Source organism: Schistocerca cancellata, chromosome 6 (genome assembly GCF_023864275.1).
Source record: "Schistocerca cancellata isolate TAMUIC-IGC-003103 chromosome 6, iqSchCanc2.1, whole genome shotgun sequence".
Lineage (NCBI taxonomy): Eukaryota > Metazoa > Arthropoda > Insecta > Orthoptera > Acrididae > Schistocerca > Schistocerca cancellata.
Window position 1 is genome coordinate 52,236,225 of NC_064631.1, and position 27,678 is coordinate 52,263,902.

Below are 27,678 nucleotides of genomic sequence, written 5' to 3' on the forward strand. Positions count from 1 at the left end.
GTTCTCATACACGACTTGTTGGATGTTAGAGGAGTGCTGTGTTGAGTGTCATCAACATTTGGCGAAACCAAGGTGAAACCACGCCGAGGCGTCGTGAGGTTGGGTGACCACCCGTCAACACAGATGTCGTACATCGTAGACTGGGCAGACTGGTAAAACAGGACAGGGGACGAATTGTGCCGGAACAGACATCAGACTTTGATGCTGGGCGGAGTACAAGTGTGTCTGAACACACGGTCCACCGAACACTCCTAACGGTGGGCCTCCATAGCTGACGACCCATGCATCACGACATCTGTAACTACGACTGAAGTGGGCATGTGACCATCGGCACTGGAATTTGGCGCAGTGGCAGAGCGTTGCATGGTCTGATGAATCCACATACTTTCTTCATCATTCCGATGAGACGTCGAGAATCCGTCGTCTTCCAGGGGAACAGCTCGTTGACACCTGTATTGCGGCTCCGTTATGCTCTGGGGAACATTCACGTGGGCATTCGTGGGTTCAGTAGAGCTCGTACATGGCCGGCCGTATTGTTCTAGTGGACTGATGACCACAGATCCAAAAAATCGTCCAAATGGCTCTGAGCACTATGGGACTCAACATCTTAGGTCATAAGTCCCCTAGAACTTAGAACTACTTAAACCTAACTAACCTAAGGACATCACACACACCCATGCCCGAGGCAGGATTCGAACCTGCGACCGTAGCAGTCCCGCGGTTCCGGACTGCAGCGCCAGAACCGCTAGACCACCGCGGCCGGCTGACCACAGATGTTAAGTCCCATAGTGCTCAGAGCCAGCTCGTTCATGGCCCCATGACAGCCAAGGAATATCGTGCACTGTGCAGACCATGTACACTCCTTTATGACGACCATGTTTCCCGACGGCAGTGGCATTTGTCAACAAGAGAATGCGCCATTTTACTAGGCCAGAAATGTGGTTGAGTGGTTCGAGGAACATAGTAGTTTCATTTGCTGTGTTGGCCTGCTCAATTCGCCAGATCTGAAACCGATCGAACATCTGGGATGTGATTGAATGTGGTATCAGAGCTCATCCCCACCATCCCAGGAATATACGGGAATGAGGTGGCCTGTCTGTGCAGGTGCGGTGCGAACCTTCTCCAGCGTCTTACCAATGCCTCATTGTTTCCGTGTCACGACGCGTCATCGCTGTTATCCTTTCCAAAGGTGGACGTAGCGGCTATTACGTAGGTGGTCATAACGTTCTGACGGATCAGTACATTACGGATCTTCCCACATTCCTCGATATTATAAAAGGATTTCTGTACAACGACTGCCTCTTACATATCTGCATAAAATAAGAGAGATAAACATTGAAAGAATCGACTGTAGCCAAAAGACGGTATTAAGTAAATCAGGCGTTGAAGTAATGGTGGAAATTATCCATGAAAATGAGATCTGATCGGGGCTACGGACATCGTAGAAAATTTCAATAAAGACACAATGGAAAATCGTACATAGCCGCACTGGGAGATGCAACAAATTTAAATACTGTGGATACAGTCAGATGGACTGACTGCCACAGTCAACATAAGACGAAAGAAGCTGGGATTAGCGTGCAAACTGATAGAAATTCATGATAACTAGAAATGTGTAGCGTTCTAAAAATAAGTTAACCATAACGCAACGTAGTTAATGTAGAATAACAATGTGGAAGTGGCCAACATACCTTAAACAAAAGAGGTGAACAGGAAGACCTGTAAAAGATAAAGGAAAATATTAAGTAAAATTTATGAAATGCAAAGGAATAAAACAAATCGACAAACAGACAGTGCAAATATGCATAAATGCAATTAAAACAGAATTAAAAAGTGCGTCTACGCTGTTGGAAGCAGCCTTTTGAAATTAAATGTATTTTATACACTACTAACATTAACGAGACAATGATTTTAGGAAGCTTTCTGTAGATTTATATTTCATTATCGTACAGTATGACGGAAAGAATGAAAAATACTAAACGCCAGGTAGGTAACACAAGCTTTATTAATTTACAAGTTAATGAAAAAACCATAGGCTGAGAAGAATACAAGGGACAAAATTTGAAAATGATTAAAAAATACACTAGAGCTCATTCGGCTATTATTTAAGTGTTTAGTCTTCGGGACACGCTTCCTAACAAGCACTTGCGCACTGAAAAGAGTTTAGATCTATTTTTCCTAACTCTTGGTAATGGTTCCTGCACATTGACCTAACATTCATCCAAAACACAAGGTCGAAGTCGGGGTACTGAGATATTAAATTCAGGAAACCCGTCTTCGAACAACGATCACTATGCAACGGATCATCTTCATCGGACAGAAATATTATCATCCTGAATCCAGTTAGGTTCGATTCCATATTGTTTCTACTCAGTTGGAATCGCGTAGCTGTCTAAATTGTTTTCATAGACTCGTTTGTTTGGTATCGCCACCAACCAAAACTAATAGCCATACCAAAGTGACAGAAACTGTCTCCTGACTACATCACCGAGAACCGCTGTCGTTACAACACATTCAGATGAAGACATCAACCCATCTCTCTAGCCGAAGTAGCTAACGCATTCCTTTGCGGTGTCTCTCAACTCGTTGACAACCACTTCCATGTCTGGTGATGGAAGAAAATTTCATCGCCGTTATTTGGCCGGAAAGAGGAGGAGATGGGTTGGTATGAATTTTCTGGTCACCAGACTTAGCACAAAAACCCTGGATGGAATTAGTAGCTCCTCCACAGTGTCTCATGAGCTGGTGGTACGTGACACTATTAATGGTAACCCGTCAGTTGGCTGGGGATATTACGCCTGATGGTCCCATTGGTACTAAAGCGTTCATCAGTAGTCTATGCTTCCCAGTCTTGGCACCGTTCCAAACGAAGTCTTTTGTGTAGTGGTGTTAATAGCCTGCGCATAGGACGTTATGTCCTAGTCCAGTTGCTTCTAGTTTCCGACCAGTGTTCACGGATGACACAGGGAATCCATTGCTTGTTTCCGTATGGCAGGCGAAGCTGTGAAGGAGTAACGAAGTGCTTGATGCACAATACGGCGGTCTTCCCCTGTGATGGTCAGACATGGTAGACCACAACCCTAACGATAAGTGTTATCAGACTCCGCGGAGTCCAGCATCGGGCCACTGTCATATTTGAACGCCCCACACATCTGTAGTTGCACGCCAACCAAATGGAAACTCACAATAGGGCACTTTTTAAACTGTATTAAGTGCTGATAACGCTGAATCAAGCGAGAAAATGGCATCTCCGTGACATTCACAGTGATTATTCAATATTTGATAGACATGCGGAGTGGCTGCGCGGTTTTAGGTGCCATGTCACAGATTGAGCGGCCTCTCCCGCCGGAAGTTTGAGTCCTCCCTCGGGCATGGCTGTGTGTCTTGTTCTTAGCATAAGTTAGTTTAAGTAGTGTGTAAGTCTAGGGAACTATGGACTCAGCAGTTTCGTCCCTTAGGAATTCACACAACATCTGACGCTTTTCACGTCTCTTATGTAACAAACCGGGAATGATAACAACACTAAACGTGAACAGCTATAATGCACCATGGAGGCCTTTCTAACTGGTCCACGGAATAGCAACAGATCATTTACAGACCCGCCGAATGTATGTCTGTGCACCAAGTTACACTCACATCCGACCGTTTGTTCTGGATGCTTCACATTGGTCAGGTTGTGCATTTGACGGTAGTGGCTTACCCTATTTATTTCCCGGCAATTGTGTCATGGAAAAATATCGTGTCCCTACACTAAACTTTTGTGGCTAGATGCCACTCTTCGTATCAAATGTTTATCATCCTCAGATGAGCCTACCTTTGGTAACAATTTTCGAAAGGTGAGAGCTCGCCATCCACAAATGAATTGTTCCCTAATAGTCTTAAAGGCGACCGGTTAGATTTCTTTCATCCATTGTTACAAACGGGTACAAAATGTAATGCAGGCCGAAAACAGCAAGAAGAAAACCTACAAAAGTTATGTAAGGAATCAGACATACTTCCGATCACGTCTCTTTGAAGGTAGAATTTAGCAAATAATTTTCAACCAGATGAATACGAATGTAGCTTCCGTTAATACCCAGAATACTAGCATGTCCTGAATTGAATGTCTCGAAAGGAATTTACACAATACCCTTGAAAAACAATTTTCTTGTAAACTAAGAATGTTTCTTCAGGTTTTATATTCAATTGTTTATCGTTTTGGTAATGTAATACACGGAGAAAATTTTTATGCAAATCTAATGCCATTTACATTTAGAGTACAGTGTTAGTGATTCTCAACGATAATGCCAACAGGACTATTGTATTCGCTGATGAATTACAGATCCACACAGAATGCCAGAAACACGTCTACAACCATATTTACATACATGGTAGAAAATCTATCAACAATGAAATACGCTACGCTAATATGGACGTGGAACACTATTCGGATTACTTGAACACCTTGCGTCAACAAATACAAGGCGTAACGCTGTTCCAGTAGAAGATACAAACATTCAAGGGTTGTACTGAAAATTACAAGACAGAGATAAAAAAATTAGCAGATGAATGAATAGAACAAAATAAAGTACAGTTAAGAAAATAACACTGGCGTCAGAAGGACAGAAATAATGAAGAGAGATACGCATAATCCACAGTATATAGAAAAAGGGTTAGCTGTTGTTGTTCGTGGCTTATTCTATAGCGGCAGTGTTGGCCAGCGAGTCAGCCAGTAGAAAAAAAGTGTTTTGTTTTAACACATTATACTCTGTTAAAAGGTGCATTATACTCTGTTAAAAAAAGTACGTTGTTATCACAATAAATCAGACGAGAAATGTTTAGCAAAGTGGGCTCTACTGAATGATGTTTGCGTGATGAGAGTGTACAACATTGCGCCTATCACCGAGGAAAAACTGATGCTTGCACTCGGTACTGTGAGTAACATTCCACATTGCTCGATGAGACGCTGTCATCAAATTCTCTAAAAACCGATGAGCCTTTTTGCTGAAAGAAAATAAGGTCTTTTTCCAGTCAGATTAAGCTACGACACACACTAAAAAGTGTGCTGGTGAATGCTGCACTAGATACAGGAATAGAAAATACGAAAATGAGACAGGAAGGAGATCATTCGTTGAAAACAGTGATGAGTAATGAAACTGTCTTTGCTAGTGATGGTACGTTTACAACGAATGAAGCTGAGAAATGTGTTGGTATTGCAGAGCTACACAGATCTTGAGGGATAAAACAATACATTTTTGTGATAGTATACGTCGGGAAGTTTTGTAAACAACGCTTTCGCTGCTTCCACTGCGTTAAAAATTTGTTATTTCTCATTCTCTGATATAACAAGCTAGGTATTCATATTGTTGTCCAAGGTTTCAATTTCCTATTTCCCATCAAACAACAGTGCGGTTCAGTGTTGTCTCACTCTAATGTAGACAGTTCGCGCCTTTGGACTACTGTAGAGCTTTTGTCAGTACGCTGTGAACCACTGGTATTTAATAAGAAAACTAATTGGAACGGAATGCAGTCAGTCATTTCTAAAAGGTCACATATCAACAGGGCTAGTTTCAAGAAACATTCATAAATGGGTTTACACAGCAAACTGTCGGCAACGGGGCAACTACATTTTTTTCATTACTAGGGAGTTTCTTCACATTCAATCGAAAGAAGACGATAAGCTACATATTCTGATGAGGCCCATTTAGCAATACTTCTGAAATCTCAGGTGTACCAGCCAACGATAGCATCCCAGACCCGAAGCATAAATTTCTTTTTTTATATTATCGCTGTTTTTAATTGAAAAGAAATTGATATTTTGTATTATGATCGCCGGCATCGTGCCAATCCTGAAAAAGCCTGAGAAGGTTTCCGAATGTATTGTACTTGAACTATGTGAGATGAAAAGCCAGGAAGGGAGGGATATTAGCGTTTACAGAACCGTCGCCGGCTAGATCATTAGTGACGTAACACAAGCTCTGATTGGTGAAAGATGGGGAAGGAACCCATAGAGCCATGAACGTTTAGAGATTTGGGGTGGTTATGGAAAATTAAATGTGGATACTGAGACGGGGACTGAAACCGCCTTCGTCCCAAATACGCGAATACGCGTCCTTTGTCTTTACCGCCAAGATACCCGTGTAGGGTGTGTTTGGGACCACATCGTTTGTCTCTCGCGGGATTCAGTTTTTCATCAATATAACTTGTTTAGAACGCAGTGGTCGCTCATGTCTGGTAGGTAACACACCACTTGCTTTCATTTATGATCATTGTGGTGTCACCGCCAGACACCACATTTGCTAGGTGGTAGCTTTTAAATCGGCCGTGGTCCGCTAGTATACGATGGACCCGCGTGTCGCCACCGTCAGTAATTGCAGACCGAGCGCCACCACACGGCAGGTCTAGAGAGACGTACTAGCTCTCGCCCCAGTTGTACAGCCGACGTTGCTAGCCATGGTTCACTGAGAATTACGCTCTCATTTGCCGAGACGATAGTTAGCATAGCCTTCAGCTACATTTGCTACGACCTAGCAAGGCGCCATTACCAGTATAGATATTGAGAGTCTATTATTGTATCATCAAGAGCGATGTTCTACAAATGTGGATTAAAGTTAAGTATTCCAGAGGCTACGTACTTTTCTTTATAGCATTCATTACGTATCCTGTTTCAGACCTCACGCCAGCCTGCGTGAGCTTATAGCGTGCATTTCGGTCTCCTCCAACAAAACAGTGTTGGCACGTCTGCCGACACTTCAATCATAGTAGAAAATCGCTACTTTGAATAGTTTAGTCGTGAAAATGAAATCTGTGCATAGCGCAAGTTCGGTATACTACAGTTGACTACCTCCTGTAAATGATACCAAACTGCACTTCTTGAGAGGACGCCATTTTCTCACGAGTGCGTTTCCTAAATTACACGCCAGCAGACCACGTCTTAACCACTTTTAAAGGTTCCCTTTTGGGGCCGAAACTGTGTAATATACAGGGTGTTACAAAAAGGTACGGCCAAACTTTCCTGAAAGAGAGTATGTTATGTGGACATGTGTCCGGAAACGCTTACGTTCCATGTTAGAGCTCATTTTATTACTTCTCTTCAAATCACATTAATCATGGAATGGAAACACACAGCAACAGAACGTACCAGCGTGACTTCAAACACTTTGTTACAGGAAGTGTTCAAAATGTCCTCCGTTAGCGACGATACATGCATCCACCCTCCGTCGCATGGAATCCCTGATGCGCTGATGCAGCCCTGGAGAATGGCGTATTGTATCACAGCCGTCCACAATACGAGCACGAAGAGTCTCTACATTTGGTACAGAGGTTGCGTAGACAAGAGCTTTCAAATGCCCCCATAAATGAAAGTCAAGAGGGTTGAGGTCAGGAGAGCGTGGAGGTCATGGAATTGGTCCGCCTCTACCAATCCATCGGTCACTGAATCTCTTGTTGAGAAGCGTACGAATACTTCGACTGAAATGTGCAGGAGCTCCATCGTGCATGAACCACATGTTGTGTCGTACTTGTAAAGGCACATGCCCTAGCAGCACAGGTAGAGTATCCCGTATGAAATCATGATAACGTGCTCCATTGAGCGTAGTTGGAAGAACATGGGGCCCAATCAAGACATCACCAACAATGCCTGCCCAAACGTTCACAGAAAATCTGTGTTGATGACGTTAGCCCACACATGTTGATTGTGAAAATTTGCAATTTGATCACGTTGGAATGAAGCCTTATCCGTAAAGAGAACATTTGCACTGAAATGAGGATTGACACATTGTTGGATGAACCATTCGCAGAAGTGTACCCGTGGAGGCAAATCAGCTGCTGATAGTGCCTGCACACGCTGTACATGGTAAGGAAACAACTGGTTCTCCCGTAGCACTCTCCATACAGTGACGTGTTCAACGTTACCTTGTACAGCAGCAACTTCTCTGACGCTGACATTAGGGTTATCGTCAACTGCACGAAGAATTGCCTCGTCCATTGCAGGTGTCCTCGTCGTTCTAGGTCTTCCTCAGTCGCGAGTCATGGGCTGGAATATGCCGTGCTCCCTCAGACGCCAATCAATTTCTTCGAACGTCTTCCTGTCGGGACACCTTCGTTCTGGAAATCTGTCTCGATACAAACGTACCGCGCCACGGCTATTGCCCCGTGCTAATCCATACATCAAATGGCCATCTGCCAACTCCGCATTTGTAAACATTGCACTGACTGCAAAACCACGTTCGTGATGAACACTAACCTGTTGATGCTACGTACTGATGTGCTTGATGCTTGTACTGTAGAGCAATGAGTCGCATGTCAACACAAGCACCTAAGTCAACATTACCTCCCTTCAATTGGGCCAACTGGCGGTGAATCGAGGAAGTACAGTACATACTGACGAAACTAAAAGGAGCTGTAACATGGAAAGTAAGCGTTTCCGGACACATGTCCACATACCATCTTTTCTTCATTTGTGTGTGAGGAATGTTTCCTGAAAGTTTGGCCGTACCTTTTTGTAACATCCTGTATACTTAACTGACATGCCAGACTTGATATCGGTCAACATCGCTTCGTTCGCTGATGATATGGCAATATATTCCACTGACAACATCCTACTGAACATTCATGATAATCTCCAGCGGCCTCTGCTAGTACATGAAAAGTGGTTTACGGCATGGTGGGTCAAGATAAATGTGGGCAAAAGTCAAGAAAACTTCAAACTGTTCTAATGTGTGTGAATTCCTACGGATAAAATTGCTGAGGTCATCGGTCCATAGATTTACACACTGCTTAAACTAAGTTATGCTGAGAACAAGACACACACCCATGCCCCAGGGAGGGCTCGAACCTCCAGTGGGAGGGGCCGCGCAGTCCGTGATATGACGTCTCTAGCCACGCGGCCCAAACTCCAAGTTGCTGAAAAGAGTGCACTGCACGTCATTTTAAGTGCTCTGTGGTTCGTTAGGAGTACCACTAGTGACAATGACTTACAAATAATGACTGTTCCACAGAAGATCCGATCTATATCTAAAAGCTTTTGCGCCAATAGACGGAGAGAGAGAGAGAGAGAGACAGAGAGAGAGAGAGAGAGACAGACAGAGAGAGAGAGAAAGAGAGAGAGAGAAGAGAGAGAAAACACTTTGAAACGCATAGTCTCTTCATTGAAGTAGCAAGAAGACGGCATGCTTAATGTTCACAAACAGAACGCCTTTCGCTAGCAATAGTTCTCATCACAATAATAAGTCTTAAAGGTTTGATGCATAGAAAAACTTCTTAAAAATGTATTTAATAACTTAAAGAGGCTACATCTTGTATTGATTGAATTAGCTGGACAATAAGTAAAGTACCTAATTTGTTAGGGGGTCATTCCGAACACCTGTATGTAGAATACAAAATTTTCAAACTAGACATTGCATCAAGTGCAAGCTGATCATAAATGATACGTCGCCATATCTCCAAACTTGGCATTCCCTTGGTGCAAGCGCCTTAATGGTATGATTTTGAACCAGCAGATTTCGAATCTCCCACCATAGGTTCAGTTCAGTTTATAGCCCGTCTGTGTAGATGCCGTTCAATAAGCTTCATGTGTTGTATTATCAGCTAAGTGGAGAATATTTTTCCATTAAAGAAAGATGTGGTTAACTGATTTGGTAAACGTATTTCTGGTAAACATTTTGTATAAAATACTCCAGTTCATAAGCGGTTCGTGTTGAATAACATACGGACGTCTGCTCAGGACGAGAACCACAGTGCAGCTTTTGTACAACATACAGCCGATACACTCTGTCGGGCAGTTTATCGATACTCCCGTCGGTATTCGCTGTGTATTCGTCGGTGCTAGAATCCAGTATGTTATCGAATACCAATTTAATAGCCTGAAAATTACGCGAAAACGATGGTTACGTCGTTGGCCATTATCAGAAATATAGGCGTACCTCACCGATAACTATAGATCGGGCATTGGCTTTTGCCTCAAGTAAAATAAATAAATAAATAAAAAATAATAAAAAAGAATAAAAAATATAAAAAATTCCGATTGGAAAATTTGCAGCTACATTTGGGTTGTCCCCTTCCCTCAACACGTGCAGTGAATTTAAATTTGTGGAGAAAGATAAGCGAATTTCTGTAGTTGATTTTCGCTTTCCTGTTTACATGTAAAACCAGAACTGATTTCGATAGCCTGAGCGCCTGTAAGTTTTCTGAGTGACAGTTGACATACTCGAATGGAGTTTGTAAACTATATTTTTAGATTTCTCCTTCATAATGAAGTGAGTTTAAAAGTATCTTCTAAATATTTTTGATAAAGACAGCGTACCAGTTCTGTATGCATATGAGAGAAATCTTAAGGGAAAGGAGAGTACACCTTTCAAGAAAATAATTAAAAAGTCTTCCACAAACGATGTTTAAAAAAGTAATCTTCCCCCATATATTACGTTCGGAACAGTTGTGTTAGTTTCGCCTAGTCTGGAAATTTTACGAATCGATAACTTGCAGAACACCATTGAACTCCCACAATCAAGAGACTTGGAATGGACTGAACACTTCTTAATGGATGAAAGTACCTCTTTAATCCTGTGCCTAGGATAAGGGAATATTTCGCTGTCAGCCACAGATTGTGTACGAAAACGGGATACAGAAATTTAGAAATTAGCCTGCTACGCAGTTCGATTTTGCTAAGTCAGTAAACATATCAGCATTCACGTGTTTCTTTTCATCTCATAAAGATACACTGCAGTTTTCGTCAACGAAATAAAGGAAATTAATAACTTCCTGACCCGTACAGTACTCATTCTTTACTTTCACACAAATTCTCTTGTCGATATTAACGGACATTAAAAAATATGTAGCAACTTGACATCCTAGTGAGGACATAAAATGCGGAAAGTTTGCATGGAGCGAAAAACCGATTGTGGATGTTAAAAAACGGCACCTAGAACCAGGAGCGTAAATTGAAAATTAGTTTACAGGAAACCGGATTTGGGAGCCTGCAAGCAGCTGTCACTTGTACTACACCTCCAGAAATGTCTGTTTACCCACTGAGTCCGTAGAGGATTATATAAGAGTGGTATAGCATGACTGAGCGCTTTTACATACGACTTTTGCGAAGATTAAAATAGTCCGTCCTTAGACCATGTTAGTGAGTCGTCGTATTGGATTTTTTCTGCTTTTTTTTGCCGAGAAGCTCTCGAAGTTTACATGTCTCGCAGAAGCACTATCAGTGTAGTCGCATTCTCTGTGAAGTGAAATTCTACTTCCTGTTTTTCTAAATGATGAAGTGGGAAGCTATGTCATTCGAAGTAACGTTCAAAATGGAATCTATTACGATGTGTTTATTCACTAATCACCATAAACTGATAATATCGACACAGATAAGCTAATAATAGTTAACTGAAAACTAGCGATTTCCTGAGAGCACGGTCTAACGACAAAACTACATCGCAAGGCATCCTATCGGTGCCTAGCGCAGCCTCTACCTCGTACTTATAATCGTGATATTTCGTAGCCATTCGTACATTTCCATTATATTAAACATTATTCATTTGATTGTTAAGAGGATCGATTTCTGTTATTGTAATATTGTTGCAGGAAAGTACTTATGACCTGTAGACTTCTCCTTCCGTCTACACTGGAAAAAGCGACCTCCACTAGCAAATACTTATTAAGTGAGATTACTTGCTTCGCGCCTGAATAGCTGTACTTTGCCTACGCACCTCGCTGCTGACGAAAGAGGCGTTCTCACGTCTAGCCACAGCGCCTCATACCACCATGCACCGGCAACGCCATACTGTCCACCTGCTCCTTCACCCAGCGTGTTAACTGAAAATTTATGCCCGACTGTGTGCGTTCTCAGTAACACTTTACTCACTGACTGCTACATGATCTCTGCAGATGCGACACAAAATTGTAAAATTAGAAAATAAGGAAATGAAATGTGCTTTGTACAGAAGAAGTATCTTACGAGCCTGTGTAAATTTTGTGTGGGTTTCCTCTGAATGCGAAATCACTATAACGAACAGTTGCCCTAGTCAGGATGTGCATCTGGTCTGCACACATCACGGCTGGAAGCACTACATCTTTTTCAAGTACAGTGAACGCCGTTAAACGTAAGTGTAACTTGAATGCCAACGCAACGCGCATGTGCTTGTTTGCCATCAAAATCGACGTAACAGTGAACACCATGTCAAACATTCATTATTATTTAGCTTGCACATAAGAATAAATATTAAACGTCCTTTTCAATTTAATTGTTACTACCGATTTTATCCAAAAGACGTACCATCTAATCGTAATAGAAATGAAAGAGGTTGCTGTTTGCTATGTCAAAAGTATGTTGTTTTCTGATATATTGCATTTTGTTAGAGCGCTTTTGGGTTGTTGTCGTGATCTTCAGCCGAAAGACTGGTTTGATGCAGTTCTGCCCGCTAGTCTATCTTGGGTAAGGCGCCTCTCTTCACGTAACTTCTGCCACCACCTGCATCCATTTGAACCTGATTACTGTTCTCAAGCCTTGGTCTCCCACAGCATTAACTCCCTTCCCTTTACCTGCTCACTAACTCTCTACAACTTCCACCTCCGTCGTGCATCTCCCCCTCCTCCCCTCTCTCCATTCATCTCCTCCTCCCCATCACCCTGCCCATTCCCTCCTCTGTCCGTATCAGCCTGTCCACTGTCATACACATTGGCACATGTAGCTCCTGAAACTCATTTTAGTAAAACAGGCCAATACCACTGCAGGGCAGGATACACATCAGAGGCTTGAAAATCATTTAATTGCTCCTGATGTACAGGCCACCATGTAAAGCAGGTCGATAAAATTGGCTGATACTACTCCAACACAAAGTGCCTGGCATGCAGGGCTGCCTACATATTAGGTGCTGGAAGACCATTTCTTGTCATCTGCCTTGTAAAGCAGGTTGATTTGACTGGCATACACTGATCCCATACAACATGACTGTTATGCAGGGCAAACTATATAACAGAAGCTAGAAGAAACACGTTTTTGCCCCTATCTCTACTCCTATTGGAGGTAGGAGACCTGCTGGAGACCTGCTGTTTCTACGACAAATTGGGTTGATATGGATCCATGGGTTTGGGAGGAGACCCTGAAAACACACACATACTTAGACACTGCTTTATATACAGAACAGATAACAGATTAACAATATGAACAACGGAATTATTGCCTCACTGTTGCCATCATCTTACATGTAGTGATTAGTTATTTGCTTGTTCCCTCTTCGCAAATTTTACAGCCTTTGTTTCCTTAGTTGAACTGTTTGTCTGTACTTTTGGGTTAAAGTCCACTACTTTCTTGGGGAAGACTTTCAACTTTCATTGTGTCAGTGATTTTCTGATTAATAGCATCTCATTCATGTCAATGTGAACATTTTAAATTTTCATTAAATTTTTGTATGTACAGCACTTTACTCTTCTCAAAAATCTCATGTTTGCCATTTCTGTTTTGCTGTCACCTATCTACTCATTTATCCATACCCATCCTATGCATTAACCAGTGGTATCCCTTTTGCACTCATAATGTTGATGTCTTCACTCTTAATGAAAGGCGACTTTTTTATATGCTGAATATTGCTATGCAATGACCATTCCTTTTTTGGTCCTGTTACTTTTTTTCTGCAGACATTTCAGTTTGGCTTCCCTGCACTTCCCATTTATCTCATTCCAATATGACTTTTACTGCATTACTGTCTTATCCCAAATATTTTTGTACATCTTTCTTTCGTCAATCAGTTGAATTATTTTTCGTGTTATCTAGGGCTCCTCACAGTTACCTTCTTTGTAGCAATATTAGTCTGTCCAGTATATGTGATTACGCTTTTTAGAGATGTCCACTGAACTGCCTACTGTGGCATTCATTATTACAGCATCTATAGCCATAGAAAACTTGAAAGGCTCCTCATCATCACTCAGTATTTCAGTATTTCTCTCTTCTCCACACTAATTCGTCCAAATGATTGTCTTAAAATTCAGCCTACTCTTCATCATATTTGTGCCTATCTACCGAAATTTTTATGGCAGTGTTCTACATATATTTGGTTTAGCCGATGTATTGCTAACTGGAAGTTATCTTAGCTTTCTTGATTAATTACTTCATCATCTGCAAATAGTAATGGCCTTGGATTTCAGTGTTTATCTAATTTAATTCCTGGGTTGTTATATTATTTCCCGTTTTTAGGATAATTTCAAATCAAAATGTTAAACGTGAGGATGAAACAGAAATACCTTGCCTGACTGATGAATTTTGGTCTTATTTGTTGTTTGTATCGTGCTCTTTTACTATTTCTGTTTCTCAGTGTAAGATTTCGATTTCTCTTGGGACATGTTGATACACATTGTCGTTTATTATCGATCACAATTCATTTCGATCAGCTCGATGGAATACTTTCTCAAATTGTGCATGATGAATCCAGACTCCACCTACTAAATTATGTAGGATTTTTTAAGGTTTTTTTTCCCTGAATACTCTGGCACAAGAACTCGTTGACTTCGGTGGCTGGTTACAGAGTAACTGCATTGTTTGATTTCTTAGCAGTAATTATCTTTCTATCTATATTAAACTGAAAATATTGGCTCAACAGTGAAGCTGTCGACGGTGTGCACTGTTCGCCTTCTTTGGAAACAAACTTGTTCTATTCCGTCATGTTACTTATTGCTGAGAATAGTTGAGTACTGCTGAATTCTGTCTTTGGTTGGTTTTTCCGGCAGTGTTAGTTGTGCGTTAACAATGATACTCAGTAGCGTGGTCAGATTTAGTAAAGAAACGTTGCTTGATACGAAACAGCGCTACACTGATTTGTTCCTGTACTGACTGCTACTACTTCATAGTACTTTTGCATCTGTCTGTTCTATTATTATTCTGTCATGTACGTTTAGGTGACTGCATAGTAAAGGGTTTTTCACTATTGTGAAGCTATTTTGACAGAAATGAAGGTAACTTGGGTAACCAAACGCATAAGTAATCATTAATGTATTCCTCTATAACGACCCATAAGAGACCACGCCCCTGATATCACATCACGACGAAAAGAAACTGAAATACCAAGAAGAAACTGTACGACATAAACGGAAGTTGGCAGGCGTGTTTCTACATCTGAAACGTGTCTATTGAAATTTCGCGCCGGTCGCATAAGAGGGGGACTAGTAGTGCCTCTATGAGGATGCAAATGAGGTTTGCTTCATATTGAGGCTCTAATGGTCGTGAGTATTAGTTATCTTTGAGATCAGATGTGGTGAGTTGGTCAAGAATGCCTTTAAAGAGATAAATACGACATTATCAACAACTCACTATGTTTGAACGAGGTCCTGTAATGGGACTACGAGAGGCTGGATGTTCTTTCTGCGATACTGCAGAAAGATGTGACAGGAATGTAGTCACTGTTCGTGACTGTTGGTAGCGGCGATCTCGAGAACGTACGGTCGCCAGAAGGCCGAGCTGCGGTCTCATAGCACTAGCCAGAGAGAAGACCATCGTGTTCGGTTTATTGCTCTGGCGCGTCGTACTGCGCCTGCAGCAGCAATTTCAGCAGCATTTGGCACCACAGTGACACAACGGATTATTGTACTTTTCTGAGCCAGACACCCAGTGATTGCAAACCACCCCTGTTAGCGACTTCAGTCCTGTCAAGCCATATCTCATTGGAGGGCAGATTGCTGATCTGTTGTGTTTTCTGATGAAAGCTGATTCTGCCTCTGTGCCAGTGATGACCTTGTGTGGGCTAGAAGGAGGCCAATTGCGGGCCTGCAATCAACCTGTCTGCGTGCTAGGCTCACTGGGACTACACCTGGGGTCATGGTCGGGGGTGCAATTTGGTAAGACAGCAGGAGCACTGCCGTGGTTATCCTACGCTCCCTGACTGCAAACTTGTGAGTCAGTCTGATCATTCGACTTGTTGTACTGTCATTGTGAACAGCATTCGAGGAGGTGATTTTTAACAGGATAACGCTCTTTACCATACTGCTGTTGTAACCCAACATGCTCTAAAGAGAGTCGAAATATTGCTTCGGTCTGCTCGATCCCCAGGTCCTCTCCAATTGAGTACATATGGGACATCACCGGTCAGCAACTCCAGCGTCATCCACAAACGTCATTAATCACCCCTGAATTGACCGACTAATTGCAAGAGGCGTGGAACTCCATTCCAGAAACTGACATCCGTCACCTATACAACATAATGCAAGCACGTTTGCAACACCGGTTCTTAATCTACCAGAACACATTCGCAATGGCTTATCTCGCGCTTACATTAACTTGTGATCTTGCAATATTAACGAGTCAAATATGTTAAAATGTACTCCTGAAATTTCATTACTCTACATTTATTATTTTTGGTGTTCTGGTTTTTCTGTCGATGTACACTTGACAGCAAAAAAAGTGGGTCACTGCTGTGTTACAGGTCCTCTGAACACCAAAACCCCGTGGGGTACAATAATTTGATTACCCACAATGGGTGCCGTAAGAGACTACTAGAGACCAAAGGTCTTTATGGCGGTCAGTCTAAGCGTCAACTAATATCGTCATATAAAACATACGAGAAAACACATTCTTAGTGATGAGACACCCCACAACACTCATAAACTAACCTTAATTACAACAAGTGACATTCCAAAAGTTCTGAGAAAACGGGTTATTTTACAGATATCGTACAGTAATCCTTACTCAAAATGAAATAATTCAGACAATATATAGAGTTACAAAGCCGTACGGCAATTGGAAAAAAGTTTTTCGCTCTCGAAAAGGTTTTCCATCCACGTGCTGAACGTCGCTCAACGGCGAGTGGCTCTGGAAACTGGATATTGGACGAACCAGTAAAAAAACACGATTAACGGCAACAAGCACTCCACGGAAATCTCAACATTAACCGCGAATCACCAGTAATATCATTGTTCTCGTAACACATCAACAGCTACGTGTATACAAATTTGAACTTTAAATGACATGACCAACGTCGTCGTTCTGGACCTGGATGCAAACCCAGCACCTATAGCCATTGCTAACTAAGCTAAGCTTTGTTTGTGCCTTATTCAGACCTGATCACTAGGCATAAGGAGACGTGAAGTACAGACGTTTGCACCAGTATCAGTTATCAATTCAGATACTGAAAATAAATGACGAAAATGTTTGTACTGAACTGGGAATCCTGTTATAACAGTTTCCTTCCTGGGAACTACCCCCAACGACGTTTAATATGGTGTCATTCACAAGGAACAAGGTATGCTCATGTTTAAAATTGAAGTGCCATCATGTAAAGATTGTGACAGGGATGCGAACCCAGCATCTAATCGGATTGTTAACGAAGTACGTAAAACCAGAAGTTAAATATCAAATGTTTTCACCAATAGCGAGATGTTGGAACCTTAAATGACGATAAAATTGTTTTTGCCTGACTGGGATTCGAACACAGCATCTAGCGCCGTCGTTTTCTAGCCAGGAACAGACGATAAATAACTATTGTTGGTTCACCAGTAGCAAGATGTGTGCATGTTTAGCTAGACATCAGGCGACGAAAAGTTCTGTGCTGAATGGAATTCAAACCCCGCACGCGTGGTCATGAAGACACTAACTATCAAATTCTTTTCCAATAATATCTAGGAGTGGCATGTTTGTACTTTCAATGATGTGATGGAAAATACTCAGCTGGCTGGAAGTCGAATCCACAACATATCGTCGTTGGTGATCACAACGAACACAACGTCAACCCAAATCCGTTTTCGCCAGTAGGATGGAGAGGAATGTTTGAACTTGAAAAGATGTAAAGAAACGTTTTATCTTGTAATGTTGTGATGAAAAGCTCATCATGTGGCTGTGAGTTGAAACGAACACGTTACAGCTGACAGCGCACCAAGATACGTTGAAAATACAACTATTTTTCACCAGTAGTTCGGAGTGCACATGCGAAGGCTTGAAATAAAACAATGAATATTTTGTGCTGATCAGGATTCGAAAGCAGATAGGTACCTTTCGAGGAGGCCTAGAGGAGTTTGAAATCTTGGGGAACACAGTGAAATAGAATTCGAATCCCAGTCCAGCACCACAATTTTCATCATCTCAGTTTCAAATAAAGTAAGAGCCTTGTGAACTTACACCACCATTGGATCATTAAATGAAATACTTTTTCTAGTTTACGACGGCTTGCTGGTGACAGCGTCTCCGCCTTCCGGGGTTTCTCCATCTGTCACAGCTCAAGCGAATGCCGCTCTGCCCCAGTCGGCAGCGAAGGGATGTTAACTTTACTGCGGATATTGAACTACGGAGCTTACTGGCGTTCTGCACTTGGCGTTACTAGGGGTGAAGGAGAATTACTTGGGTGTGTTAAAAATCTACGTCTGACGTGAGATGTGAACCTACACATTTTACACATCAATATAAGATTAATCCATCAGACCACAGAACCCACTGCCAAGCACATAATTATGAATTGCAGAGTATTCATTTAGATGTATATGCAGATGTCAAGGGACGGGTAACAGGAAGGAGGGCGGGATCTGGGAATGGATAGAAGTGCAGAAATGCAAAATATAAGCGTGAAAGGCTTGCAAAGTATTGCTTACTTAGATGTGTGCCACAGTTAGTTTTATCTTAGGACCGAGAGATAAGGAAGGACTGTTTTCAGAACGAAGAATGGGTTATAGGGAAGGGGAGATCAAAGATCAAATAATACGGTTTCATAGGTGTTGAGAGGAATGATAGAGAGTAAAGACAGCAGCAATAAAAAGGAGGAAATGGAAACCACTAGATTTGTTTATAAAGTTTTGGGGGAATCGAACAGAAGGGCACTTGTGACGATAGTGTCAGAGAGGGAGTGTGTGAGAGAGAATAGAGGAGATATTAACAACGAGTAAACATAATATGAAATAGTTTGCGTATTGTGTGGAGGACGGATGGTGTATTCATGGATGGAGTGGAAGAAATAACAAAAACTACTGTGACAGAGTTTGTAAGTATCTAGAAAGGGTATAAATGACATCAAAATAGAATATTTAACAAACTGTATATTCAAAAGAAACCCACTTGAATTAAAAAGGCAACTCAAAGGAAAACTAACCCATATTGTATCTTTTCTGTTGCCACGTGATCTTTCACTAGCTCCCAATGAGGAAAAATGACGAAAAAGAAGACACAAAAAAATATTCTATGGACTCTAATATTTTATCCAGAATCCATCATTATTAAGTGCTTCTTTCATGCGTCTTTTAATAGAATGTATAAGCCGTCGGACGTAACAGCCTGAAGAAACAACCTCCTCCCAGGCTTCCAAGACGCAGTCCCAAAGAGCGTCTGCAGTAGTTGGTTGGTTTTGTGGCCAGTTCTCTGTTAATGTTCTGGCGACCTCAGCCCACATGTTTTCCGTGGGATTCATATCAGCCGCCCGTGGCGGCCAGTCCATGACGTTGACGCCAATCGTGGAGAGCCGCTGCTTAACAAATGCAGACTTTTGAATGGGAGAATGGTCCTCTTCCAATATGACGTCCCCTTCTGCGTACAGCATTCGCACTGATAGAAGCGACACATTTTCCAATATGTGGGCATACTGACGTTGTCACACGACGCCATCAGATGGAGCTCCGCAAATGCTAGCCGGTATAAAACGTCGTCTTCGCTGAGCTCTTGTGTCATGGCGGATCGTCGTGCATGCGGTCCAGCGTCCCTCAGCCTTCGGCGAATCACGCCACTGGAGCCGAGGAAGCAGGTCTCCCGCCGCAACTGCTTCGCGTTCAGAAAGGGATTTTCTCTGCTCCTAGACACAAGGACCCTGTCTTCCTGCTGTGAGCTCACTCTCTTCCTGCCTGAGCCAGGAGCCCTGTCGGTGGTGCCTCTTTCAAGGCAGATCCTCCACCATCTCGTTGCAGTGGTATGTGGTACGCCACACCGTCTACCAGCTTCTCTAATTGAACATCCTCCTTCTTCAATGAGAGCGACATCTCGAATAGACCTCGCCCAGTTAGCCATTACGGCATACAGCCTAATGTATATTTCTGCTTGCCGCTCTTATACTGATGCCAGGAGAGGAGGTAAACACATTTACGTCAAACGGAGCGGCAGAGGCAGAGGCATGCGGCGCAGCCGTGCTGGCTCGTCCCGGGCTGTTGACCCACCAACACCACCGCCAGCTCGCTCACTTCCGTCTCGCCTCTGCCAGCGTGGCTGGCCCGTAGCTCGCGAGCCGCGGCTAGTACAGACCCGGGCCGCATGGCCACGGTCACCCCTTGAATGATCAAAAGTTACACCTAACCTACCCAAGTCTGCTGTATAAACTAACGCAGCTACAGCTATTATGCCATAACATGTGCAGGCACACCTACAGTTGACGATTCATTCAAATAATTGACGAACAGTACGTTCAAAAATACATTCATTTTAAACATACAGGGTGTTTCAAAAATGACCGGTATATTTGAAACGGCAATAAAAACTAAACGAGCAGCGATAGAAATACACCGTTTGTTGCAATATGCTTGGGACAACAGTACATTTTCAGGCGGACAAACTTTCGAAATTACAGTAGTTACAATTTTCAACAACAGATGGCGCTGCAAGTGATGTGAACGATATAGAAGACAACGCAGTCTGTGGGTGCGCCATTCTGTACGTCGTCTTTCTGCTGTAGGCGTGTGCTGTTCACAACGTGCAAGTGTGTTGTAGACAACATGGTTTATTCCTTAGAACAGAGGATTTTTCTGGTGTTGGAATTCCACCGCCTAGAACACAGTGTTGTTGCAACAAGACGAAGTTTTCAACGGAGGTTTAATGTAACCAAAGGACCGAAAAGCGATACAATAAAGGATCTGTTTGAAAAATTTCAACGGACTGGGAACGTGACGGATGAACGTGCTGGAAAGGTAGGGCGACCGCGTACAGCAACCACAGAGGGCAACGCGCAGCTAGTGCAGCAGGTGATCGAACAGCGGCCTCGGGTTTCCGTTCGCCGTGTTGCAGCTGCGGTGAAAAAGACACCAACGTCCACGTATCGTCTCATGCGCCAGAGTTTACACCTCTATCCATACAAAATTCAGACGCGGCAACCCCTCAGCGCCGCTACCATTGCTGCACGAGAGACATTCGCTAACGATATAGTGCACAGGATTGATGACGGCGATATGCATGTGGGCAGCATTTGGTTTAGTGACGAAGCTTATTTTTACCTGGACGGCTTCGTCAATAAACAGAACTGGTGCATATGGGGAACCGAAAAGCCCCATGTTGCAGTCCCATCGTCCCTGCATCCTCAAAAAGTACTGGTCTGGGCCGCCATTTCTTCCAAAGGAATTATTGGCCCATTTTTCAGATCCGAAACGATTACTGCATCACGCTATCTGGACATTCTTCGTGAATTTGTGGCGGTACAAACTGCCTTAGACGACACTGCGAACACCTCGTGGTTTATGCAAGATGGTGCCCGGCCACATCGCACGGCCGACGTCTTTAATTTCCTGAATGAATATTTCGATGATCGTGTGATTGCTTTGGGCTATCCGAAACATACAGGAGGCGGCGTGGATTGGCCTCCCTATTCGCCAGACATGAACCCCTGTGACTTCTTTCTGTGGGGACACTTGAAAGACCAGGTGTACCGCCAGAATCCAGAAACAATTGAACAGCTGAAGCAGTACATCTCATCTGCATGTGAAGCCATTCCGCCAGACACGTTGTCAAAGGTTTCGGGTAATTTCATTCAGAGACTACGCCATATTATTGCTACGCATGGTGGATATGTGGAAAATATCGTACTATAGAGTTTCCCAGACCGCAGCGCCATCTGTTGTTGAAAATTGTAACTACTGTAATTTCGAAAGTTTGTCTGCCTGAAAATGTACTGTTGTCCCAAGCATATTGCAACAAACGGTGTATTTCTATCGCTGCTCGTTTAGTTTTTATTGCCGTTTCAAATATACCGGTCATTTTTGAAACACCCTGTAGCTACCACAAAATATTTCACCTAGCTAGTAATAGCATGTTCTAGGAAACTATTATTTCTTGTATGCGCTCTGCATTAGATGTAGCTTAAGAAAACGTGTATTCAACCACGACAACTAAGCGGAATATAAAGCAAACAAGTTTGGCGGCAGCCTCTGCAAATAATAGCATATACGTAGTATATAATACACGTTTTGTGCACTTATAGCATGTACTCAGTGTCTCTGAAAAAATACGTGCTGCACGACGGAAATTACTTTCTTTTGAGGCACTTCATTTACATCTCAATGATACATGACTACTATAGAACATTGCTCTTTACGGCAGTTAATCCACTTGTAAATTAACACCATGACGTCGCAGATATTAGGCAACACGTTACTAGGGATGAGAAAGGCCTAAAGGCTTGCAAGTAAACATGCTACTCCTAGCTAGTACTAAATAAGAATTTGATTATTAGCGTGTCTTCATAACCATGTGTGTGGCATTCGACCCTCAGCCAGCATAGACGTTTTCGTAGCCTTATTTCCAGTTACACGTGCGCACATCTCGCTAATGGTGGACCAACATTGGACATTTCTCGTCTGTTCCTGGTTAGACAACGACGGCGGTAGGCGCTGGGTTCGAATCCCGGTCAGGCAGTACAACTTCAGTCGTCATTTAAGGCTCCAACAGCACTACTGGTGACAAACTGTGATATCTACATTCTGATTTTACGTACTTATTCAACAATCCGATTAGGTACTGTGTTCGCATCCTTGTCACCAGCATTACATGATGGCATTTCAATTTTAAACATGTGCATCCTTTGCTCCTTGACAATGCAACAATATACAACGTCTTTCGAGGTTAATTACCAAGAAGGTAATTGTCATGCTAGGGTTCCTGGTTCCGTAGAAACATTATCGTCATTTACGTTCAAGTTGAGAATTGATAGCCGATACTGGTGCAAACGTCAATATTGGACGTCTCTTTCTGCCTAGTGATCGAGTCTCGATAAGGCACAAAGCTTTCCTTGGTTAACAATGGCTTTACATTCTGGGTTTGCATCCGAATCCAGAACGAATATGTTGGGCATGTCATTTAAAGTACACCTTTGTGTACAACTAACTGTTGATGAGTAATGTGAACAATGATATTACTTGTGATTCGCTGTTAATGTAGGGATTTCCATAGAGTGTTTGCCGCCGTTAATCACATTTTCTTTTAACTGCTTAATATTACATAAAGTTGATGCGAAACCACTCCCTGTTGAACGTTGAACGACGTTCAGCATGTGTTGGGTAAGCCTTTTAGACAGCGAAGAACTTGTTTCCAATTGCCATACAACTTTATAAATCCATATACTGTGTCAAATATTTAATTGTGCCTAAGGATTACTGAACGATTTATATGACAAAATTAGTTGTCCCATAACGTTTGAAATGTTACTTATTGTAATTAAGTTTAGTTTACAAACGTTAAGGACTGTCTGATCTCTTCTGTACTATCGTGGTGTTACTTTACATCTAGACAGACTGTCACAAAGACTGGTGTTCTCTAGTAGTCTCTAGCGGTACCCATTGTGTATCTTAAAACGACTGTACTGTGGAGGGTTGCGACGAGGTGCAACACAGATATGCTATGTTGGTTACATACATTCAGGTGCAGCCTACACATTGGCATTCAGGTGTGACCCACTTTTTTTGCTGTCCAGTGTACACACTCAGAAACGTTCATAGTGTTGTCAGTGGTGTTCATATTCAATGCCAGCTGCTGTGTAAGAGCACAGGAGCACGTAAATACCCTAACTCCTTGTGGATTTGACGGTTATTTTTCTTTGACTGATGTTAAACATAACGTAGGTGCGGTAATCTGAAAAGTACGTCACTAAATGTATCGCCCTATGGATTGCTGCTCCTCTAGACACCGTGAAATTTGGCATCATGGTCGCAAGGACATCTTCACTTGTTCATGCTTTAAGGAGTTTTGCGCATGCGCACGTGGCGTGACATCATTGCCTTGTGGCTCAAATATATACGGATTTGATAAAGAATTCGCACTGTTCATGGCGTACACTGCTAGTCCCTACCACGCAAATACAGTTTTACGTGTATGCAATGTCGCTAAATGGTAGCACACTACAGAAGACTTTTATGCCCATTATCTTAGCATAGATCACGCTGGAATGTAGCGCACTCCTCAGATACGCCAATTCATCCAATATATAGTAAAATTAGATCGGACATCAGTATATGTTGTAGTTTTACTGGTAGAAAAACGTATTTTGTGGGTTTGTGAATGAGTTACAGTATATTAAGTCTTGAATTTTATCGCCTTTTGAGACCGCGAGAACTGTAAGGGCCTAAAGCACATCACCGTCATTTGTGAGACTGTAACGTATATTCATGCTTCTCACATCTGTTGATCTTATGATGAGTCAGTTTTATCTGTGCTGTAGGCCCATGGTGTGCATATGAACGTTTACGAAAAATTGTCTTACTGGTTTCTCTCATAATAAATTAAATGTGGCATCGATGACGGTATGCTTTTGCTCCTTATGGTTCTCAGCGCCTCATTTGTATTCTTGTCACATGACCATGCTGTTAGACACTACTACCTTAATTTCATCATTTTAAATGCTAACAGAAAAGTAAAGAACCAGGAAAAGTTAACCGCAAAGGCGCTAAGGTCTCGCAGAATAGAACTGTGACGAAGTCAAATCAGCGTTACAGCAAGCGAACATGTAACAACGAAGTGTTCAATGGCGTAAGTGGATCCATTGGTGCAACGTAAGAATGTCTGATTTTGAGCCGAGAAGCTAATTCGTGGACTAGTACATGTGTTGTGGATCTTGTACGTTTCTCCGAAAATATAAAAAAAGCACGAGAACTCCCACTTACACAAAAATTTGAAACAGAGAGTAGCGAAAGCTTATACATTATTCCGTTCCTACGGTAAACTGTACTTAATTATATACAAAACAACAAAATTCGTAAAAACAATTCTTTATTTTGTTACACAAGTTATGCATATTATTATTATTATTATTATTATTATTATTATTATTATTACTGTTATTTTTATTGGTAGTGGCTGCAGTTGTATAATATTGTTGATAAGAGTATTTGTTATACTAAAGACGATACTAATTTCACGCTCTCAAATTTATCTGAAAGTAAAACTCTGCAAATAACCAGAATATATACGGACAAGCTGCCACTGTTCAGATTCACACTGTATTACAAAAATGTGTTACCGTATTAAGAACAGAAGTAGTTTGTATTGCCGCAATACTAGGTTACGCAAGTAAAACCACAGGTCCCCAGTCGTTTTGCTCTGTGGAGTGACACACACGTGCGGATCTCTCTGCTTCCGTCTCGCTGAATTGCTTTAACCCGGGTAGAGCGGTGTAGGAGCGGGTCGTTAATGACCCAGACGTGGACGGGAAGACGGCTGGCGGCGGTCAGCGGCCATTATGCGCCACAATGCCGGCACAAATTGGCCGCCATTGTTCCGGGGGCGGACGAATCGCCGCGGTCCGCGGGCCGCCGTCGTGTCCTAAGGCCTGCAGCCGCCTCGGGGAAGCCCCGGCGGCGTGCGGCGGGCAGCGTGCAGCGAGGCGCGGGCCGCGAACAAGTGACCTAGCCGACACCTTGAGCCCGCTACACGCGAAAGGCTTTAAGGCTTTCTCCGTCAATATAGACTACTCGTCGTGGGCGCGTCACGTAGCTACGTGACTACGTTTCTGCCGCCAATCACGTCGCTAATTGGTCGGTGACGTCAATGGTCAGCTGAGTGTATCGAGTGCTTCTTTCTTTCTTTATTTTCCGTAGCGTTTATCCCTTCTAGTACTGGGTCAGCTTTTTCAGGATTCGACAAATTTTAGAGGGTACGGTAAATTTACATTGATTCTGCTGCTTTGTTTCCAACTGCTGTTTCCTTTGGACCTCTCTTATTCTCCGAGATTGGCGTTCCTTCTCTTCCTGCGTGTAGTTTCTCACAGTCCTTTATTTATTTATTTATTTATTTATTCATTTTTTTGTTGCTGTCCTGAAAGCCTTCATTTTCTAATGCTCCTTGTAAAATTGTTTTGCCTCTTATTGTCAGCATCTCGACTCCCACATATTGATAGGTTTCAGTTATGGACTTTTTATTTGTAAATACCCACGAAGTTAAAGGTATATTTGAGGTACTGTTTTCTATTAGATCTTAATCTGTATGCCGATTCACGGCTGGTCTTTTCTTGGAATTCTTCTTCCTATTTCTGTCATGATTTCTCGAATCCTTCCTCCGTCGTCAATTTAAGACCTTCCTTTGCGTAGAGTATTTCTCGTCTGACCACATTTTCACAGTGTTTCAGCTTTGGGTTCAAGACTGATGATTTCGTAGTGTATATGTTTCTCGTTATCTGAAAATCTGTCTCCTATTTATGCATGCTAATGACTATTGCTGTATTTTCCTTAACGTTGTTTAATATTTAGTGTACTCTCGTCTATGGGAAAATATAATTTCCCAAGTTTTTATGTACTTACATGGGAAGTGTGTGATCTCGAAAGCTCAGAACCGCACGAAAATATGCTGAGAATGTACAGTGAGGTGAGAAAAGTCATGGGACAGCGGTATGCACGTATACAGATGGCGGTAGCATCGTGGTCACAATGTGTAAACGTGCAGTGCGTTGCCGGAGGTGTCAGTTGTACTTGGGTGATTCACGTGAAGAGGTATCCGACGTGATTATGGTCACAGGACTGGCAAGTAATAGTCTCAACGCGGAATGGTCGTTGTAGCTAGACGCATAGGGCTTCCATTTAAGAAATCGTTAGGGAATTCAATATTCCGTAATCCACAGTGTCAATAGTGTACCAAGGATACCAAACTTCAGGCATTATCTCTCACCACGGTCAACACAACGACCGAGTGTGTCGCCGTTTGTGCAGAGTTGTCAGTGTTGATTGAAAAGGAACACGGCGCGAAATAACCGCAGAAATCAATGTGCAAAGTGCGACGAACATATCCGTTAGTACAATGCGGTAAAATCTGGCGTTAATGGGCAGTGGTGGCAGACGATCGACGCGAGTGCGTTTGCTAACTGCACGACATCGCTTTCATATGAATACTAATTATTTTAGACATGATAATATTTATAGACTTCTTCAAAAATACCCCTGCGACGCCTCTCTTCGACTGGTGACCGTAACGGTTGTACCCTAGTCGACTGGAGAAATGTGGCCTGGTCAAAAAATGGTTCAAATGGCTCTGAGCACTATGGGACATAACGTCTGAGGACATCAGTCCCCTAGAACTTAGAACTACTTAGACCTAACAACCTAAGGACATCACTCGCATCCATGCCGGAGGCAGGATTCGAGCCTGCGACCGTAGTGGTCGCGTGGTTGCAGACTGTAGCGCCTAGAACCGGTCGGCCACCACGGCCGGCTGTGACCTGGTCAAATGAGTCCCGATTTCAGATGGTAGTAGCTGATAACAGGGTTTGATCCTGGGAAGACCTTACGAAGCCGTGGACCCACGTTATCAACAAAGCACTGTGCAAGACTGTGGTGGATCCGTAATGATGGGGGCTGTGTTTAATGGAATGGAGGGGTTGCTCTATTCCAACTGAACCTCTTGGAGACAATTTGCAGCCATTCATGGACTTTATGTTTCCAAACAACAATGGCATGCTTATGGATAACAATGCACCATCTCAATGGGCCACAATATTTTGAAAATGGTTTGAAGTACATTATGGACATTTCGAGCGAATGATTTGGCCACCCACATCGTTCGATGTGAATCTC

The 27,678-nt window shown here is 42.6% G+C and overlaps 1 protein-coding gene across 4 annotated transcripts in view; it reads right to left on the reverse strand.

The window, feature by feature from the left end:
- The window catches only part of LOC126191140 (inactive dipeptidyl peptidase 10), a 1,759,372-nt gene that overhangs the window by 1,362,122 nt on the left and 369,572 nt on the right, over positions 1-27,678 (reverse strand). For all 4 annotated transcript variants that reach the window (XM_049931893.1, XM_049931895.1, XM_049931894.1 and 1 more), the window contains exon 2: positions 1,692-1,719. The gene's annotated coding sequence lies outside the window, so the exon portion shown is untranslated. The remainder of the gene's footprint in view (positions 1-1,691; positions 1,720-27,678) is intronic.